Source organism: Heteronotia binoei, chromosome 5 (assembly GCF_032191835.1).
Source record: "Heteronotia binoei isolate CCM8104 ecotype False Entrance Well chromosome 5, APGP_CSIRO_Hbin_v1, whole genome shotgun sequence".
Lineage (NCBI taxonomy): Eukaryota > Metazoa > Chordata > Lepidosauria > Squamata > Gekkonidae > Heteronotia > Heteronotia binoei.
Window position 1 is genome coordinate 46331586 of NC_083227.1, and position 12487 is coordinate 46344072.

The following is a 12487-nucleotide window of genomic DNA, read 5'->3' on the forward strand; positions in this document are numbered from 1 at the left end:
GCTGCTTTGGAGGGTGAACTGTATGACATTACAATCTGCTGAGATGCAAGCCCTATGAGAAAGGCTGAGGGACTCCAGTTCAGTCTGGAGAAGAGGAGGCTGAAGGGGGACATGATTGCTCTCTTTAAGTATCTGAAGGGATGTTCCTTAGAGGAGGGCAGGGAGCTGTTCCTGATGGCAGCAGAGGAGAGGACTCCCAATAATGGGTTTAAATTAAGGGCAGGAAGAATACTGGCTGAATATGTGGATAAACTTTTTTTACAGTAATAGTTGTTAAACTGTGGAAACAGCTACCAAGGGAGGTGGTGACACCCCTCCCCCCACTGGCAGTCTTTAAGCGATGGCTGGACAATTACTTGTCAGGGATGCTCTAGGCTGATCCTGCATTGAGCAGGGGGTTGGACTAGATGACCTATATGGCCCCTTCCAACTCTGTGATTCTATTCTATGAATAGAATCAAAACACAGCCCTCCTCAAAAAAACAAACTCGAGCTAACAGCCCTACTGATATGGTTGTCAACTCTGGATTAAGAAACACTTGGAGATTTTGGGGGTGGAATCTTGGGAGGTTGGGGTTTGGGGAGGGGAGGGACCTCAGCAGGGTGCAATTCCAATTAGTCCACCCTCCAAATCAGCTATTTTCTCCAGGGGAGCTGATCATCTGGAGATCTCCAGGTACCACCTGGAGGTTGGCAACACTACATACTGGCCTTGGATCAGCTATAGAATTCAACTGCTTCAAGCTTCACTGGTAGACTGCCCACCTGTAATTCTTCAGTGGAGCACATGGATCAACTTTAATTCAATGCCGGTTCACGTTGCTCAGTTGACAGAGGTTTAGAGTTGACGCTGCTCTCCACCTGCCCGCCCCCCCCAAAGTCATGCTCACAGATTCTGTCCATTTCTTTTAAATTTGAAAACACAATTCACATTAATTTGGGAGGGGAAATGTATATATTCCTGTCCTTTTCAGCGAGGATGAATCCAAATCTGCACACTGGCAGAGCTTTAGAGGTACACTGAAGGCTTTCCCAAGCAGTCAGTCAGAGTAAGATATCAGAAAGCAGGAGAAAGTCTTTCATACCATTCTGTTGCTGCAAATGAAGCTGTATCTCCTTCCCATACATAATTGGAGGCTAGCACAAGCTCTTCTGATTCTCTCCCAAATTCTTCTCGGAGCGCTCTGCTCGGCTTGCGAAGCACTTGACAGAAAGGATTCGGCCTGAAGTGTGGTGAGCAGCCCCGTGGGGCCCCTACCCCAAAGTCCGGGATTTTCCTGCCTTAACATGCATATGAAATTATTCTTTCTTTTTTGCTCTCAAAAGGTGTTTAAGAAAACTAGAGCATCGTTGGGCTTTCGGTAATTGCAGCCATCCATTTCAAACATGCCGAATACTCACCAACTGCAAATCCTGATCAGCTCTGCAGAAATCCTTGGCCGCGCCGATCAAAGAGCCAGGAGGTTCTTCGACAGAAATCCCAAGCTGGTTGTGTCTTAAACTGCATTAGAAAGCTGGAGTTTGGCTCACGGGTGACCTCCAAACCACTCCTGAGCTGAGCTCTCCCTTAGGGTGAAGTTTAAAAATATTTCAGTTGGCTGAAACTAATTTGAATTTCATTTTAATTTGGGGGGGGGGGGGCAAAGTACACCATACAGGCATGTCGTATCCAAAGGGAAGGGGAGCCATCACTCTTCTTCAGATCTGTTAAAATATAAAAGAAAAATGATATTATGAGCCCCTACTTGTGTGTCCTTTTGTTAGATAAATTCTTATATTTTCAGAAACACATTATTCAAATCACCCAACACTGTGTGTGAAACAACAAATTTAGCTTTACTGGAGAACTATTTTACAGAGTGATAACTAACATACTGCATGGTACAGCATATAACAGAAGCAGAAGTGCAGTTGGCTCACAACTGAAACAGAATACTCAGAGTTGCATTAGGATCCTCAAACCAACCAATGAACAAAGAGTACTTTACCTTCACTATACCTGATGTGCTGTCAACTTGTAAATCCTAACAACTTTAATGTAGGTAAGCAGAAACAGGCATACAATGAGAGCATTTCACATGAAGAACTGACAGAGTATAAATGCAGGGTTTGTCTGTATGGCAACACTTAACTTGCTCAGTTTAAAAAAAACCCAACCAGCACAATTAGGTAGTAAAACGTTTTGGGAGTAATTGCATAGTTTCAGGCAACGCTAGGGTTGCCAGCCTGCAAGTGGTGCTTGGAGATCTCTCACTAATAGAACTGGTGGCTTATTTGGGAGGTGGACTCTATGGTATTGAAGTCCTTCCCCTCCCCTGGCTTTTGATTTCCCAATTACATGTGCCATAGTTACCAAGAGCAGACGGGGATGAGATGGGTCCAGACCAGCACTTTAAGCTGACACAGGGACGGCTCACAGATGGATCAAAAACCAAATCCAGACGTGCACATCTGCCACCCATTCTGCTCCCGTACTCACCTCGTCCTTAGGTGTCTCAGCCGTGGCTCAAAAAGCTACCACTTCTGAAGTGGTAGCAAATTTTTGAGACACACAACATCCACCTTTCCAGTGTATGAATGTGGGAGCATCCAAGTAAGACGGATTGGTGGTGTTCTGACCGTGCCAAAGTGCCTCCCACGTGGGAAATGGGTGACTCACGCAGGAGCATCTGATCGGGATTTGGCCACTCCATTTTGAGCTGGCCCCATTTAAGACGCCTCCTGTGTGTTCAAAACTGCCAGTCTGAACCCTGCCATAGAGATCTTTTCAAAAGGCACCATGTGAGCTAGTTGATGGCCCTGACAGTTCACTCTGCTGTGCTGAGAATAAATCCTAAAATCTGAATGCCTGAGATCTGGCACCCCTGCTAAGAATTGCTGCCCTCCTCTGGAGAACTTGTGCTAGAAATTGCTTTCTCTATTGTGGGGGTAAAAAGCTTAATGATTTAGGGATATGTGCTGTACCACTGCTGAATCCCTATCTTCTTTTGCTAGACAGATCAAGTAAAAAATTGAGCCATAATGCCACACATATGGTAAGTAATGGCCTCATTAAAAGCAGGATAACAGATGTTTGACGGCTGAAGTGCATTGGTGGGCTCGTGCCATGATTTGACAGGCGAGAACCAGCCCCAGTTGTCTCTGCCAAGTTTCTTCCTCCTCCGTTCTTTTCCTTCCTTTATCTGACCTCCTGGAAAAATAGAAAAGCTGTCCAACTCCTTTATATCTAATGCAAGTTTTCATCCTCCGCTGTCAGTTCAAGGGACAGGTAACACAAGAACAAGGAGAAGAGCCCATGGTCTGTCTGTCTGTCTGTCTCTCTCTCTCTCCCTCATCTTGAAATATTTACTGTGTCTCCCAGTTCTGCCTTAAACACAGCTTTATGGTAATGTAGGAGCAGAGGACTGAAACAATCCTCCATCCACAGTTCTATCCTGTGTGGAGAACTTTTCAGATCTCACTGCAAGTTAAAAGATGGCATCATTTTCCAAGCCAATAATTATTTTTTTAGACCACATTTAAAATTCATTTAAGGTACAGTCTTCAAACCAAGTAAAAATAAAGTTAGGTACAAGCTTCCCCGGATGTGCTAGGGAACACGCACACAAGGACAGACCAGGTCAGAACATGTGACAAATAATACATGTTCGTTTGCAGCAGTAGAACTGGTACATTTGAAGTTGTGTTGCAAAAAACATCATAGTACATTGTGTTGACAAAACATGCTGTTCTTCGAAGCAATACTAGTTAATGCTAAAGCGAGCTCCTACAGAGTCTAGATGGATTCCCAAACATTTTCAGCATGGACATGCTAAATTAGCTTTGACTCAGCATTGACCCACAGTAAATTAGTAATGCGAACAAGCACTTCGACTCCCCGAAGACTTCTTCTGCTCCCCTACAGAATTTCCAATGAAATTTCTGAACTATATTTGGTCTCCTGCTGTTGCTCCCATCCTCCTGTCCCTCAAAGTCAGTTTGGTTCAATCTTTTGGTTTTTTTGGAGGGGTGGGCAAAGATTGCAGTCAAAGAGATGGAGGTCCACACAGATGGAAAGATGTGTGTTTTTCCTGGTCTCACTCACAGTGGTAACATTTTCTTTGACTCAGACCCCACAGCATCCATTTCCTCTCACAATTCTCTAATAAACATGAAAACCACAGCAGAAGTAAACTCCCCGCCACTCTGAGGCCTCCAGTGGTGAGCCACACATACTGACTTGTTTTCCAAAACTCATTTTGACACCCCTTGGTACTCTGTGAAAATATTTATATCAAAGAACAGTTTTGTGTAAGCTTCATTGAGCTGATCACTCCTGCTCAAAAAGCAAGTGATCCTCAACCAAGACTATGATCAAGACCTGGAATAAAGGAGAGTTCCTCAAGTCAAGCACGAATGAGATTGTATTGTTCCATTGCTTGGTGGATTTGCCCTGCCATACTTCCTTTAATTTATTAATTAAATAACTCCCTTTGGAGTTATTTAATTAATAAATACTGTATGCAATTGGAAATGAAATAGCATCAAGTGATATTAGCACCTGACTGTTTTAATGTTGCAATTTAATTATGATGTATTTATGTATTATTTATGTATATTGTGATTTTCTGAGTTGTGAGCCGCCCTGAGCCTGCTTTGGCGGGGAGGGCTGGATTTAAATCTAATTAAACCTAAATCTTTGATGAAGTGCTTTAAGATAACAAACCTTGAATAAACTTTCTGAATGAACTGTGGGATTTTTTTTATCCCTTTACCTGGCATTCCTTGTGGGTTTATGAAAGCAGGAAACTTACAGTGAAGGTTTCTGCACTTTATTGTATTTGTATTGTAATGTTGGAACACATTTTATGAGATGTTTCAGCATATATTTGAAAAATCACTATACAGTTCTATAGAGTTTGCATAGTACTTTTTTTTTGGGGGGGGGGGGGTTATGATACCTATTGGTATTGTGTTGCACCCACCTGGAGGCTGGCATTCCAACTCTGCAGACACAGCCAATTTGTGTGGCCAGAAGGGTTGCAGTTGATAGGGAGCTTCTACACGTTGCCTCCCATTCACTGAATATGTGAAGGTTGTAACTATGGAAACAACCCTCCATGGTCTTTCCTCGGAGTACAGACACCCCAAAATCCTGGAACAACCTCTGGCCCTTCTAAAAGCATTGCACCCCAGAAGCCAGGCCTGACATGTGACATGTGAGATGACATGGAAGGAGACTATGAGACACCTTTGAACCTGACACACATAGAGATATAGGTTCAATGACAGGGCTGACACTGTTGCCAGATCTGCCATACAGTTCCCCTCCCTTCTTTCCTCTTCTCTATGGAACAGCAGCTGGGCAATCATTAGCAATGCCCCCGAGCTTCAGGAGCCTGTGGCTAGAATGCTGCCTACTGTCTGCCTGCATGTAGCCCATCTTCTCTGGCATGAATGGATTGTTCGGTAATATATTTCCTGTTTTAATTCCTGTCATACTATGGTATCAATGGTATGTCTTCCTTCCAGTTAATCACTTCATTCCTGAACTTCCCTCTTCTAGTTGTTTGTCATGCATCTGCATTTCCTCCCTTTCACTCCAGGCTATCAAGAAAAACCTTAACTTTCCAGTTTTACTGAACAAACACCATCTAGCCTCATCCCTACACCTATTAGGAAATATTTTGTCTGGATACTTGGGAAACACCAGATACCTCTTTTGCCCAGCAACTCAAATCCTATCACACTATATTGTCACATGAGCTCACCCATGTTATCTTACCCTTGGGATACATTTTGGGGTATAAGTATACCTCGTCCATTACATGGCCAGTGTGATTTGCTTGAGTGCCCAGAAAGCTAACACCCCTGATCAATATCTTTGTATGTATAATCGCTGATTGGTTTCATGTACCTCCTTTTCCCAAGCTTCAGACTAGTCCACTCTCCAAGATTGGTAATGTATCGCCCTTCACCCCATCCCCCTTCTATTCTACTCGCTGCTTCCTTATATTCCAATATCTTGTGTACATGCTCTCCAGTCTCTGTGTTTAATTTCTATTATTTTCTTAATAAAAAACCCTTTCTTTTACATTGGCCTGGTTATTGGCTCAAAAAGGGTTTACAGGGAAAGATCTCCGTAAACATAGGTAGCAGATCCCATTTGCGCCCCACCTTTTGCTAGCTTTGCCTTTTTGCTGATTCCCCCAACATAAAATCAAAAGGTAATATCTGAAAAAAAAAATTAGGGGTGGGTAACAGGATGTCATGATAAGGTGAGGCGTTTGAGGATGTGGGGCATGCATTTGGGGCATTTATGGATTTGGGGGATACATTTCATATGCCTATGTGAATTGTCTATACAATGAAGAAATCCCAACTGTATAGCACTATATTAAAATGTTTATATCATCATGTACAATATTTCTGTGTCACTATTAACTACAGGGAACAATAACATAATAATCAACATGGAGAGTATCTGTTGAGCTTGCACATCCAAAGAGCTAAATTCCAATGCCCTACATGTGGGGAAGGCTCCAATAAGTGCCAAAACTGCAGTGAAGTCTCTCCCCGAATTTGATAATTATGGGTGATGCTGCTCCCAGATCTGGCCAGCTTTTCCAACCTTCTTCAGATCTGGAACATCATTACATTGATTGGAATTAGCATTACCAAGCTGTTGCTGTTATGGCTCCTCCTAGAGTCAGGTTTTCAGACCCACACATTCCAGATTTGGGAGGGGGGGACCCCTTTTTGTTTAGAAGAGAAGTCCAATAATTGTATGAAGAAGGCTTACAACAGCCAGTGGTTTCTTTGAATTTTTTATACCCTTAATACCAAATGTCAAAACTGGCCTGTTGAAATTCAGCCAAAAGCTTTCACAAAAAAAAAAAATCCAAATCAAAGTGGATTCCCATTTAAAAGCAAGACAGATAGATACTTTTCAAACAAGAGAATCTCTCTCTGACCCAAGGTGAAACAGATCCTTATACTTCAAAATTTGTGTCTGTCTCTTTTCCATTCCTTGAATTTCTAGCTCATAAACCAGAATTTGCATCAATCCTCGAAGCTATCACTACTACTATTACTAACTTTCTTATATTTTTTAAAATCCTATAGGTGAAGTTTTGAATTTGCCAGGTATTTTCTTTTATTTTTTCCAAATATTTAATCCTATATCTATGTATTTGTCTTCAATCCCTGGTTATTTCTAATTGTATTTGATTTATTTATGTATGTAGATATGTATTAATATTTCTTTCAATAACCACTGGTTTATTTTTTTTAAAGGAAGAATGTCTTTCACATAAAGGCCATGATTCAGCTAGGCAGCCTGAGGATGAAGAGAGTCAGACATTGCAAAGGTGATATAACTTGTCTGAATCAGGAGTCACAATGCTGACTGTCCTTTCTACAGAATATTTTTGCCACCCCAAAGCCACCACATTTTGAGGATCTTTGGAGGGGAAATATGAACCTTTGTAGAAGGGGGGAATCTCACCTTATTTCAGGAAGCAAGTTGCCGTGTGGGATTTCTCCCCCTCTATTTGCCAGCCCCTGCCAAGGCATCCTGTTGCAGGTGGCAGTGAGAATGTTTTCCTGTGAGATGACAACAGCTACTCAAAATGAGGCAATCAACAGTGTGATGCCTGGCATGATCCCTTCCAAGCAAGTGCTTTGCCAAGAGAGTGAGATAGATTGCTACATTTCAGCAAAAGACAGCTCATTGCAAACCTTTCAACACAGATGGAGGAGAGGTCCAACTATGGCTACAAGCCATGGTGACTGAAGGGAACCTCCAGAAAACCTCTGAATGCCAGTACTAGGAGCAGGCCTTGAATTCAGCAGGCACTCACAGGAGCACAGCTCCTGAACCTTTCTGATGTCCCCCTTCCTCCTCCCCACCTACCTACCTTGTCCATTGAATAGTAGGTGCAGCTGCACAACAATCCCTGGATTAGGAGAGCGGGCAGCCAGTCAGCCACTACGAGCTTTGCCACACCCTCAGCAGCCCTCATTAACCCCTGGAGAAGCCCACACCACCCTTTCTCCACTTCTTATTTGATTTTAGGTGACAGGTGGCTTGCTGGCTGTTTGACTTTGTTGGGGGGGGGCAGCCAAGGAGAGCCCCAGGTGAGCAAGGCCTGCTGGGGCTGCTTGGGGGTGGCATATGCTAATAGGTTATGCTAATGAGCTCTACCACCTATTTTTCTACAAAACAATCCCTGACTAGGAGGCAGCATCAGTGGATGGCCTGGGCTTCTATTGGCCTCTTGGTTGGTAATTATCTGGACACTATGAGAAAAAAAGGATGCTGGACTAAGTGGACCACTGGTCTGACTCAGCAGGGCTAGTCTTACATTCAGATCATGAAATCTACTTAAGATTGACACAGCTATACTGTCAATACATTGAGACAAGGAAATGCCTCAAAGGGCATCCAAGGTATGTTGAAATCACTTCCACCACATTTTAATAGGTCTGCCTGTTTTCAACTTTAAAAAAGTTAAAGGTAGTCCCCTGTGCAAGCACCAGTCGTTTTTGATTCTGGGGTGACATTGCTTTCACAACGTTTTCACGGCAGACTTTTTATGGAGTGGTTTGCCATTGCCTTCCCCAGTCATCTACACTTTCCCCCCAGCAAGCTGGGTACTCATTTTACCGACCTCAGAAGGATGGAAGGCTGAATAAACCTGGAGCCGGCTACCTGAACCAGCTTTCACTGGGATTGAACTCAGGTCATGAGCAGAGAGCTCCAACTGCAGTACTGCAGCTTTAACACTCTGCACCACAGGGCTCTTGTTTTCAACTTTACTTGGTCATAGGGTTGCCAAGTCCAATTCAAGAAATATCTGGGGACTTTGGGACTGGAGCCAGGAGACATTGGGGCAGAGCCAGGAACAAGGGTGTGACAAGCATAATTGAACTCCAAAAGAATTCTGGCCATCACATTTAAAGGGACAGCACAGCTTTTTAAATGTCTTTCTTCCATAGGAAATAATGAAGGATAGAGGCACCTTCTTTTGGGGCACATAGAATTGGACCTCCTGGTCAAATCGTTTTGAAACTTGGGGGGTACTTTGCGGAGAGGCAATAGATACTATACTGAAAATTTGGTGCCTCTACCTCAAAAAACAGCTCCCCCAGAGCCCCCGAAACCTCCAGATCAATTCCCCATTATACCTTATGAGAATCGATCTCCATGTAGGGAATAATGAAGTTTCCCTCCCTCCCTCCCCCTCCCCCGTTTCTGGCAACTCTGAAGCAGGGGATTGGCCTCTCTACTCATGAGTTGCTGCCAGCTTCTTCACAGCAACACAGACACACCACCCCAAGAGGAAGCCTTTCTATCGGAGACAGAAGCCTCCGGAGATGCAAAGGCACATGGTCCTCTGGGGGCAGGGTTTTCCCCCGCCGGCCAGCTGACTGGGGGCAGGAAGGAGTCTGGGAAAGCAGAAGAACCCCCGCTGGGACCTGGGGATTGGCAAGCCTACTTGGTCATTATAGGCAAAAAGGTCTCAATGAACTTGCGGATGTTTTCAGACTGTCCCTGCTGGCATCAAGAGCTCTGTACAATTGTGAGGCCCTGCTATGTGGCCAGTAGAAAAGCTCCTATGTTCTTTGCACAGAGAGAAGTTTTGTGTTCTGTTGTACTAGAGGAAATCCTTTATTATGTGGTTTGGTACAGAAAAAAAAGAAAGAGACCAGACAAGGCCTTGTGCTCATGTCTCCTCCTTGTCCCTCCTCCCCTAATTAATTTCTTCCTGGCCTTTTGCAAACCATTGCTTTTAATTATATCCAGTCAGAGAATTCTGGTCTGCTCATATTCTCAAAACTAGAATTGCTAACTACAGATAGACTAGGAGGGAACAAATTAATTCTCAGCACACAAGATCACCAGACGTTCCCTCAATTTCAGGCTTGTTGTCATTGCATCAGATTGGTGCTGCAGAATGAATCAGCTGATGGGGGACCACCAGGAATACCAAGGCCTCTATATAGAGGCAGGTAGTGGCAAACCATCTCTCTTGCCTTGAAAACCCTACAGGGTCATCCTAAATCAGCTGTAACTTGACACACACACCCTGCCGCATAGTGCACAGGAACCATCTAAGTGCAGGTGCTTCAGAGTTTCTGGATCATGGTCAATGGCCCCAGGAGAGCACTACATCTTCACGATGGGATAAATAGCCCTCTCCCTAGGCCATTTTTAATAATGAAAACAACATGGATGGAATGTAGATGGGCAAAAGCTTCTAAAAATCCCCTCCCCTTGTGACACAGTACCAAGGTACTCTCATGGCTGCTCATGGCTGTTATGTGATTTTATTTCTTAAAATATTTATACAATTACTATATGGAATAAGCTTTGAGTGCATGTGCAAAAGACAGACTATAAATATATATTTAGTGGCTTAATCCTTTCTAAATTCCATGCTTGGCTTCCCCCTCTCAAGTCCCAAAATAGTCCAAAACACCACCCGGAGTGGGGGTGAGGAAATGTTACTTCTAGTGTATGTTGGACTCTCCCCCAGTAACATGAGAGGGAGTTGTAGGGGTGCCACAGGAGGGGGGAATTGCTGCTCTCTTATGCTGGCAAATCATTCAGTGGGATCCAACCCTATAACTAAAATCAACAATAGTTACTGGAGAGTATGTTCTCTCTAAGCTGAGTTAATGTGAGTTAGCTCAGGTTTTTGGCCTCCAGTTCACACATTTGTGTCTTAGCTCAGGAAAAATCGCCCCAGAGCAAACTAATTTATGCAGTAGCTGAATTGCTCTCTCAACTTTAATGCCCGTAGCTCACCAAGTAGAATTTTTGCTCACAAGACTCCACAGCTTAGAGGGAGCATCGAGAGCTCTTGGAATTACAACTGATCTCCAGGTGATAGAGATCAGTTCACTTAGAGAAAATGGCTGCTTTGGAAGGTGGACTCTCTAACTCCCTCTCCTCCCCAAACTCCGCCCTCCTCATGCTCCACCATCAAAATCTCCAGGACATTTTCAACCCAAAGCTGGCAACCCTAGTAACAGACTCATTCTTTGCATGGAAGTAAGTTCCGCTGAGCTCAGTGGCGCTTATTTCCAGGCAAATGTTCATGAGATTGAAAACATAATGCATGGGTTTTGGTTTTGGTCTTGTTTATTTTAAGCAACAGCCGCTTGTCTTTCAATAATGCACTGTTCTGTGTTTGCTTGACCGGATGGCAGGCAGGGCTCCAGCTGGGTGGTATTAACAGCCTGACATGTGTACATTTCTAGATGGGAGATGAATGACTGGCCTTCCTCTGGAAGATCAAAAATGTGGAGATGCCTATCTGTTGGGGTCAGCCCCTCAGTCTCTTATGCTCAGCAAGCGCAGCCGAATTTACCATGCAGACAGAAAAAGAAACCAGGCGGCAGAAAAAGGGATCATTAGTAACAGCCAGAGACAGTGGTTCACTGTTCATGCCTGAAAGTAAGAAACAAGATTTATCTGTAAATAAACAACCGTGTTTTCACACAAAAGGGGACAAGCCAAAGATGGATGAGCTATAAGAAACCAAAAATGTCTCCTTGCTGGGAAATCTGTACTACCTGGCTGTATACTTTGTGGGCATTAGGATAAGTGTTATTTACCTGGGAATGCTTTTTTGCATGGAGTGGATCACAAAACAATAAGCTTCATGACACCATTTTGCAAATCTAAAGTGGGTTCCCATTTTAAACACTGCATGCAGCCTTGTTGGTTCATTTCAGCTAGCATTATGTAGACCTGAAGAGGGTATATACATTCTATGAGGGGCTATGAATCTTTCCTGTGAAGGTGGAGGTTGGTAGTTTACAATAAAATAAAATAAAAATCACAGGGAGAGAGTTGGTTTTTTTCAAAGTCTTGGAATGGTGTGGAGGTAGGGTTGCCAGCTCTGGGTTGGGAAATTCCTGGAGATGTGGGGGTGGAACCTGGGAGGGTGGGGTTGGGGGAAGGGAATAACATCAGCAGGGCTATGCTCTGGGGAACTGATCTCTGGAAATCCTTTTATAATTCCTGGGGATTTCCAGCCCCCACCTGGAGGTTGGCAACTCTATTAAACTCATTTCCTTACAATATTACAACTGATAGTCATCTGGCTAAATTGATGCACAATGGATACAGGACACACTCAATGAATTAGCAATTCAAAGTATTCACAGTAAGTCATTGCCAGATTTTGTTACCAGAGACAAGTGTTGTGCATGATTTGTGGCTGGACTTGTACTTTTTGAAGACGGGAATGGGGGGTAATGAATACTCCCCTCTCATAAAATACTCCCTTTGCTCCCACATAAAACTAGCATGAAAGGTTTGCCGGGGATCTTGCTAACATGCTAACTTTCAACTTGTAGATAATACTTTGTGTGAGACAGCAATAACACATTTTTAATTGTATCCACAGTCTTGGATAGTACATGATACAGTACAGGGGACTTCTGTTCATCAATTCCAGCCCTTAGATGGATCTAAAAAGTAGAATACACAGCT